Consider the following 9,957-nt stretch of genomic DNA (forward strand, 5'->3'; position numbering starts at 1 on the left):
TGAGGCTCTTCTGCGCAAAACATGGTACAAAAGCAAAGAGCTTACAGTCTGTAAATAGGCAAGGCATGCAAACACTGGGGAAGAAGATATACTAAGGCAGGAAGGTCAACTGTATGGGGAAGGAGAAGGTTCGAGCAAAATCTTTAGAGGCCAGAGACAGCACAGTCAAAACCACGAGTCACAAAGGATATCAGCTTTGAGCTCCTCTGGGCTTGCTCCTACCAGCAGGGTTTCTGCTAGCTCTTTTCTTTAGTTTTACCTCAATGCCACACGTATTGTGAATCTGTGATTATCTCACCAGTTACTCTATCAAACCAGCAGTGCTGTGCTTCTGTGGTTTGTCACCAGCTACCCAGATGCATAAAGCAATCTCTATCAGCAATATTCAAGCCATTTCATCTTGATGTCAGATCTGGCTTTGCCATCTAGTACGAAATATTCGGACTACCTCATTGCCTTGCATCTCTCCTGGTCTTGTGTCTAGTGAACATATAACACTGACATTTCAGAAGACCAGCACTGTATACCCATTTTGCAATGGAGAAAATTACTGCACTAGGTGCAGACAAATAGACTTTTCAGCTCTGCTTTTTGCCATTTTTCCTTCAGAAAGAAATCAATTATCGGTGCATGCATATTGCCTTGTAATTTTATTGTGAACTAATGAAAGTCCATCACCAAGCAATGACAGAACTTTTGCTCTGGGAGTCATTCAGCACCTGGAAAGGGGAAACTTAAACAGAAGAGCAATTTACAAAATGAACACTTCTTTCAAAAAATCTTTCCCTTTCTCTCAGAAATGTAATTTATGGAACCTTTCAAGGAGGAAATAAGATGGGAAGATAAAACCTCCTGTAGAAAGTTCAGATTTGCAACTAAATCCACTTAGGCGGAAATCCATCAAAAATCTGACATGCTTGAAAACTGCCTTCCCAGGAGGACCCAATCTGAAACACAATCCCATTAAATACAGTGTGGAAAATAAGTTGTCCACTTTGTTTTTTCTTGCTCACCAGAATTCATGTAATAAATGCTGCAAAAAGAAACAGTATGGATACATGCAATGAAATGAACAGGCCATACGCTTTCTGCAGGCTGTCCCACAGTCAAGAGCAGCTCATGTGTTAGGCCATATTTCCCCTCTTGTCCACACCAGCCCGCTCTAAGTTCTCACCAGTGCCAATGATTAATGAGTGTCAAGGCAAGCCATGTCATTAAAGACACTGTATTCCACCTTTCAATAGTTTCTGTTGAGATTTTTTCCGTTTGAGATTTTTCCCATTTGAGGGCCTATCTGATGGACAACTGAGTGGCAAGTGTTGAAAAATGAAGGTCGCCAGTTTTTCCCCCTCCTCCCCTCCAGACTTACCTATCTGGGTAGAGAAACAAGGGATTCCCCTACATCCAGCCCTTCCCGGAGGGAAGAGAGCAGGCCGTGCTGCTCTCGCGCTCCCTCCGGTGGTGGATCCCTAAAGTGTCATAGAAGAAGACAGGTGACCTCCCTGCCCCTGGGGATGCTGTGTAAGTATTTGCAACGAAATGGACAGGAGGAGAAATGGAGAAAAATCTGTACAGACCTCCTCTCTGCTTTTTATCTTACGTCTCTAAAGTCCTTGATGGCTGCCTTCCAAAAGTAAGCCATCCTACAGACCAGAGACAATTTACTAAACAAATAAACATATGGTCAAGGCAGAGTCTTCTTCAGTTTCTTTCTTGCCAGTCTTTTCCATTTCTGTACCCTCTTGTGGGGGCAAAGGTGTCTTTAGAATTTGTGCTATCCTATTGTACAATGTAGCATACTTGGGACCAGGTTTCACTTATTTGATATCATTTATTTGATACAAATTTTGACTTTAAAAAGTGACATTTGCTACATTGATTTTTCACTCTAACAGGCACATCAGTCCACATGATGGCTACTCTCTGGCCTTGAACAGTGCTATACAGCACTCTTGGCATAAAAAGCTGGCACACAGCTACTGCAGCACTTGACAAATATAACCTTACAGAGCCTGGGTCAGCTTCACTGGCACCCCTTAGGCTGCACTAAGTGGCATCAATGTGGATGCTAAAGTGAATGAGAGTGGATTAAAACATTGTGATTAAATGCATTAAATAATTCTTCACCTACACAGATGGACATGAGGACAAATACATTAACTGAGGCAACTGAACCAGAGCCAGTTTGGAAGCCGTGTTCAACGTGTCCTTATGATACCTGCCTCTGATAGTAACTCTCCTTTTAAGGCCACTAGGTTCACCTCGTGGTCCCAAATAGGAATCCAGTGTGTTTGGATGCCTATAGAAAGTCAGGATGAAGGCAAGCACACTGCAGCCAGCAGAGCACTCATGTATCAGCCTCGCTGAGAAGAGATTCTCACATTTTAATATCACTGCCTTTCTGATATGCTGCCAATGCCATATTTCCACCTTGTATTCTCCAAAAAGGGGTCCCAGACCCCAAGCTCTACCATTAGCAGAAAGATACCACTGTAAAGAGCAGCACCCAGCAGAGAAAAAGGTTTGGGAATCAATTCTCTAGATTGCATGATCTAGATCCCAGGCAGATCACACACTTTGTGCTCTGTGATACTTTAGGACACATGGTCTGGTTTAACAGCATTTCTGTTCATGTAGTCATGTTATGGTTAAAATATGGTTAAATGGTTTGTGTGTCCACCAAAATGTCACCCTCCCTTTCTCTCCCACCTTCAAAGTAGCAATGAGACTCAATGGCAGACTTTTATTCAGACTAAATTCCACCACTCCTCCGCTTTACTCCAGATAAGAGCAGGAAAAAGATAATGAAACTGAGTCATTGCCTTCCCTCCCTGACATCCACGCATGCCTGCAATCTGCAGGTTTTCTCTGTACTGCAGCTTGCTATACGGCTCATAGTGAGTCCATCCTGATTACCATTAAAATGATTCTTTATTTGACATTACTTCCATTTAAAAAAATGTACAGACCTCTCCTGAGCATTTACCTGCTTATTCACTGCCAGTATCTTGCTTTAATACTGAACAAAGGTCAGAATATTGATAAATGTATGATAAATCTAGCCTGAACAAAAGACTGTGAGCAGCACTTTATGGCAGCAATTGTATCCTAAAAATCTGTAAAATACCCCATGCAGCCATGGCATAAATAAAGAAAGAGCATTCCAGAGCAACGGAATTTTTCTTTGTTTTCATGTAAGTACTCTAGGTGCTCTAGGACAGAGAGTCAAAGATTTATAGCATATGTATGACAGCTAATTTGTATACAGTTTAAAAATGAACACCTAAAAGACAGGAAAGTATACTATTACATCCTCAGAACAAATTTAAGGTAACACAAAAGAAAAAAAGATCTTTACTCAGTGACTCAGAAGATGACAGAAGAAGCAGCCTAAAGTAATTGAAGAAAAAAATCTAGGTTTTGGATAGGTATGAGGTAAACATCCTTGAGCGAGTTTTGTAGCGGCATACTGAGCAAGCCAGGGAGAGAGCTGGAAAGGATTGCCTTCAGGAAATGTTTTCTCTTTCCGTCCCGACAAGAATTCTAGGACATATTCTCTATTAGCCTGGGTTTTCAGCAGCTGATGAAATACTTAGTGGTCATTTTTAAAAGCTAATAATTTAGGGGAAAAAAATGCACTGAAGGGCAGTTACTAACTCATCAAGGCAATTTCTTCTGCAAAGACTGGCTAAAACTTCAGTCTGGGGGACTGACTCCACAAAAACTTACTTCACAGGTTCTGTGGTAAGACGTGACACTACGTTAACTTTGCTTCTCTGAAGACCATTCATAATTTGGTAAAGTCATATTAAGAAACCCTCTGATACTAAGTGTTACCACACCAATCTAAATACCAGTCCATATGCTTTTGGGTAGCTTTCACCTACCCGTAACCAAAGTTTGTATCCTTGTATCACATGCACGCCATTGCACTACACCAATGGCTGTAATTCAGACCAGTTCCCTATGTAGATGGGGCAACTAGGCAAAGATCAAAAAAGTGCAGGAAAAACTGCAGTTATTTATGCTATACCTGCTCTTCTCTGCTCAGTTCTTTCCCTGAAGAGAATTACTAGGTGTTGCTTACGGCCAATTTCTTGCTACATCTTAAGTTCTCTCTCCTTTTCCCTTGGCACAAATTATATCAGCATATTGTAAACTGTAAGTTTTCTCCTGAAGCATTTCCTCTTTTCAGGCTCACAGCCAGCATTGCACTGGAAAGTGTATTATCTACCACTGTAGATAAATATGAAGGCAGTGATTATCAATTAATAACCAGAAGTATATAGAGAAATGTCAACAGAAGTATATCCCATGAGAATACACGGGGCCATTGAAACTAAAATGGTTGGCATCACCAGAATTTTATTGCAGAAGACAGTAGAGGGGCAGAGGAGGGGAGGGCAGTATTCACACAGTCAAAAACTACTTTGACTATATTCTTTCTGAAGAAAGCATTCCAACTTTTCACTGTGAAATGACCTTCATTGCGAATCTTCCATCTGAACTTTCTAAAAATCTACCTCAAAACACAATATTGAATCAACCAGAAAATAAGAAGCATTTGGGTTTTTATCCTAAAGAAAACACAAAATATTTGGAAATCCCTGACTCCTTTGCAAAATGTAACCTCCATTCACTCTGTAGCTTCCCCAAGAACATATGAATTTGTCCAGATAAAAAATGCCACTCCTGAACCAAACTCAGACCTTCATTTGCCATTCAAAAATACGTCTTTGATCCCCAGTCTTTCTTACTCAGTTTTTAATTTTTAGGTGCCTCTGCACTTCCTGGTCTCGGGCCTGACAGGAAATGGAAGTACCAAAATACCGTGAAAATGGCTGCGCCTGTGGTGAGGCTGGTCTGGCTGAAGAAATGGAAACACTAGCAAAGTCCTGAGCGAGCCAGACCTTGAAAAGATTCGTAGCCCGATTTCCAAACCAACATGGTTCAGATAGGTTTTGGATAGCAGCTAAACCTTTGCAGCCTTCTCAAAATGAACCAAACCCCGAGGTTTGCCAACTGTCAAGGAATACACGCGGCTGTTCCTCGAGGTATTCAGTAGGCAACAGGGGATGGACAAAAGCATCACAACCGGCCAAAATGTGCATGATCAACTTCTCTTTGTTTCCCCTATCCTGCTCCTCCCTCCCCACCCACATTTACTTCTACTCTTCACTTCTAGTTTTAAAATCTTATGGGTGTGCATTCAACCTGCCATCTCCCTTATGTCTTTCACATTATAAGGTACAGTTTATGTCGGCTGCATGCAGAAAAACTACTTCCAATCCCTAATCAAAAGTTTTGCTGACTCTTTCAATAATAACCCTCACAGGTTTTGGGTTTGTTTCTTTAGCGAGAAGTGTCTTGAGAGTTTATTGCAAGGAAGCATTGTTAAAAGTGTTTTATTTTCAGAGCTGAAGTACCCTTGGTTGTACCAGCACCCAATTGCAGTAACAATGCTGTTAGGATCTGAGGCCACTTACAGTTCTATTTATGGTCTTGGTTTTTGAGCCACAATTAGAGTAACTTTTCCAAATATTTGGGTTTGCAGGTGCCATCCAAATGGGTCCTTAACTTGGAAAGCTTTGCTGGTGTTTAGCTTCCCTTTACTGAACTACCTTAGTGGTCCATCTCATATTGGTGAGTGTTGTGGAAGCTATCCAGTGCATTAAATGCTATTGAATAGTCACAAAGCATGTGCCAAGGGAAAAAAAGAAAACCACTGTTCCCTGAAATATTCAGCCTCTGATGAAAGGAACTTTAAACAGGCAGAGGTGTTCATTTCAAGAAGCGATTTCAAGCAAACTTCCTTCCTTTGTAAGATCTAAGATCAATATTGTATTGAGAAGAACACATGGTTCAGCAAGGCTTTGAAAGAATAAAATTATGTAGTTTGTGGTATGTTATAAGTCATCAAGATTTTAAAATAAGAAACATTTGTGTCCTATTGTTTGTACAAGTACATGCACACACACAACACCGCAACTGAGATAAAAGCTAAGCTGATGGTTCCAAAAATACAGCATAAACAATGCCAAAGTAAGTGTGGTGGTAAGTGCAGTGATCATAAACTTACTTATTCGAGGAACAAAATGAGCTTTCTTCAAAACACTGTGTTTCAAAATAAAAGTACCTATATCCTCAAGATATGACTATTCCCCTAATACAATATGCCAATAAGGCTCAGCTCTTATCGGTTTCATACATCCAGAGAGAATGGGTGCATCTCACAAAGCAGAATAAAATGTTGCAGTGTTGCAAAAATGTTCCAACAACATGTTACAAGAATTGCAGACTGTTACCTGCCTTTCCATAAACAAGGTAAAAGGACAAGGCTACTTAAGATATTTTCTGGAATGTAAGAATGTTTTACATTAGCATTTGACAAAAGGGGAGGAAAAACCAGGAGCTGCCAAATTGGCTACAGTCCCTTCAGATCTCATGGTTTCTTATGAGACAGCTCTCAGCCTACCTTCCCAGAATGAAAGCCATTGTTCTGTTGCCAATGTTTGTTTATTTGAAATAACAATAAATATAATACTAAATAATGCTTTCCTCCCCCATGCATCCCTGTGGTTCAGTTAGCAATTCAGAGCTGGAATATTATGTTTCCCCTCAGTTTGTCTATTATTGCAATATGCTCCTACTCAGGAGACAAGAGTCCAGGAGCAACTTTAGCAAAGAGTATTTTTTGACAAGAGGCCAAGATTGGTACAAATTCAAAGTAGCTTTGGGCTATCTCTAACCCAGTGAACGCAGAAGAACTTTGAAACTCTTGGACCCCGGTGCACATCCTGGCTCCTCAGTAAAGATTCAGGTGTGCGTCAGCCCACCCCTCATGTTCCTCCTCTACCCTGGCACACAGACGGGGACCCAAGTGAGTTTTGGCCGGGTGCACAGTTTGGGCAGAGAGGGACATGTTACAACACTCATGCATTCACTTTAGATGTAGCCATGAGGACAGGGGACCAGACTTTAGACTGCCTGATGCATCTCAACTACCTGCTGACTATTCTGATGCATCCGCCTGCCAGAAATTGTCCTGATGGCTATTATCAAGGTTGTAGGAAGCCATATGCTCATCAATCCCTGCAGACCTGCAGTCACATAAGACTGTTAGGCAATCAGAAATCTGTTGGAGGTGTTACTTGTGTGAAAACTCTGTAATTTCTTGCTATTGGACTAATGCAAAGCTTCCAACATCTGAAAATCACATATCACCTGAACTATAGACATAGGTGGTTGTTGTGGGTTTTTCTGCTCAAGGGAAATCTAATGCAAAAATATTATTTCTAATTAAACGGGGATACAGCTCTGTAAACTACTGGAAGTCTTCTCTGAAAATAATACTTGCTCTGCTTCTGAAGCTAGCAAGGACATAAAGTTAAAACAGCCCAGAAATCTGTTTAGATAGAGGAAAAACATAAAGACAGATGCTGATACCCCCCTCTCTGCCCAGCCATCATCCAGTTCATTGCTTAGAACCCAGAGCTGTTCAAAACTCAGGCAAAGAAAAAAACCTCTGATCCATGCAGTCATCTTTTGAAAAATTACCTTAAGTTGCTTTTGCTAGGGGGAAATAATTTTATTATTACGAGGTTGCTAAGGTTCATCTTATGGCAGATTTACCACTGCGGTTAAGGAGATTGTGCCCCTGATATTACCACCACCTGGCAAGCTCCATATACCCATGACAGTGTGATACCATCAGGGATGTGCACACTCTCCCCTTAATCATCTCGCAGTTTTCATGAAATTCAGGTCCACAGTGAAACATGCTCTGTTCCCGTGGCCTCTGGTTATTTTTGAAAATGTTGGTCTGTCTTTGTTATTCTTCCAACCACAAATAAAAAGAAAATCTTCATCTGGTATGTAGAAAAGAATGGTAGTTCTCTATCATCACATGATGGCACAGCAGGTGAAAAAATATTTTCTTGCTCTTTCTACACAGCCTGGGTTTGGTTTTCCTTATAATTATGCAGATACCATGATATGCAGATATCCATGAATATTTGAGAAAGGTACATGTGGGAAAGGGTTATACAGTCTGTGAGCTATAAGCAAAATGACTGCAGGAGTAAAGAATGTTTTAGTGCTGTGGTATTTGTTGCTGTAATAGCATTGCTTTTTTGTTGTTGTTTAAATAGGGAAGTACAGAAATAGTAGAAATAAACCTGCCTCATTAGAAGTTTAGACTTGGGGGAAGATGTATGTATTTATGAGTCTGCGTGTGTGTGTTGTTTTCTTCCTTCGGGTGTCTGACTGTTCATTATCCATTTTATGGAAGGACTTCTAATGTAGGCTAATATTCATACGGGCTAGCCATCTCTGTAAGAAGAGCACAGGCAGCAGAAAAACTAGCACGGGCTCACCACCTACAGTCCCTACTAACAAGGCTAGCTACCCCTGCAAAAATGTTCAAGTTTAATTCAGCCTGAAAGCTTAAAGTCTCCAAAGCCACCACCTTTTTGGTAGCAGAGAGTGGGGAGTCCACCAGGATTGACTTTTGTGGTCACGGTTCATAAAGATGCACGCTACTATAAGGTAGAGAAACGAACAATACACACTCTGGATGGGTGAAAGAGGGAACAGAGGGACTTCAGACATCTCTCAGCTAACAGTGAAGTCAAATACTTCTGCATGAGTCTATGACATTTAATTTTTAAAGCGTTTGCCCAAGTGCCCTTGGCCAGATTTTTCTTCCCTTTTGTGAGGCAGGCAACCACTCACTGAATGACGGTTACATTCAGCACTGATTTATATACATCTGTTAAAAGGCTTTGGCATCATTTGAGTCATGTATCATTTAAAGATGATATAACAGCCACAATCACTCCTACTTTACATTTGGACCAATTAAGTTTTGGTAGCATTTCCAGTTTACTTCCATGCTAATATTTAGAACTTTTTTATGTACAGAAGAAAGAATATAACATGTAATCGCTTGTAAATTCTGTTTACACATTTGTGAAAGTGAACTTGGAATTAAATTGCAATGTTAACCTGTTAACTAGAATAGTATGTATCACCTGACAGTCTAAGGGTGCTTCAAATGAGGTTCTTAAAAAGTAAAAGATGGGAATCACTTGACTTTATCTGTCCTGCACTTTCAAATGCCACACACTATAAAATTCATGGAGCAAACTCATTTCTTTAAGGTTTTCAATTAGCAGCTTCTAATCTACAAATCATTTCCAAAAAAAACTAGACAAGAAGGCAAAACTTTTTCTGAAGAATTTCAGGTATGAACAGCTCAGCCATCCCCCACCGTCGTTTCTCCTTGAGCTGTCCCTATCCTACTCAAAAAGAAAAGAAAAAAGAAAAGAAAGAAAAAAAACAACTCTCAGTGTTTTACAGAAATTTTCTGAAAGACTGAGACAAAAATAGGGTCTATTTCACTTTGCAACTGCCTGTAACTTTAGCATAATAAACTCTAAAGGGCACAGCCCTCACCGAAACACTTAAAAACAGCTTGAAAGGGGTACTCGCTGCCCGTTATGTTTACTCAAGCACTTGTTTAAAAACACATTTAAGGAAAATGTTTTTATTTCTACAGATTGCATTAATTATAGCTTTGCAAACACTGCAAGCTCTACAAGAAGACTGAACCGAGCTATTAGCTGCAAACCTCAGGTCTTGGCTAGAGAAGTGGTTATGGCTTATTTAGCAAGCCTAATGAATTGGCTCACCCATCTCTACGCAGAGTTCCATGTTTAGCATCATGGAGCCTGGAATAGCCAAAGAGGCTTGTTTCACGTCGCTTCATAATTAAAAATAAAGTAAAATCGGTCAACCCAAGACGGTCCAAAAGCAGACCTCACTGCAGCATTATTCCTCTTCGGGAAAATAAAAGCATTAACAGGGACATTAACATTGGCCCGAAGCTCTGCGGAGACCCACGGTAAACTTCCACTTAGCTGCCACGGGCCGTGCTCTCCCCTGGAAAAAGGCGGA

The sequence above is a fragment of the Pygoscelis adeliae genome, unplaced genomic scaffold, assembly GCF_000699105.1.
Source record: "Pygoscelis adeliae isolate BGI_AS28 unplaced genomic scaffold, ASM69910v1 Scaffold77, whole genome shotgun sequence".
NCBI lineage: Eukaryota > Metazoa > Chordata > Aves > Sphenisciformes > Spheniscidae > Pygoscelis > Pygoscelis adeliae.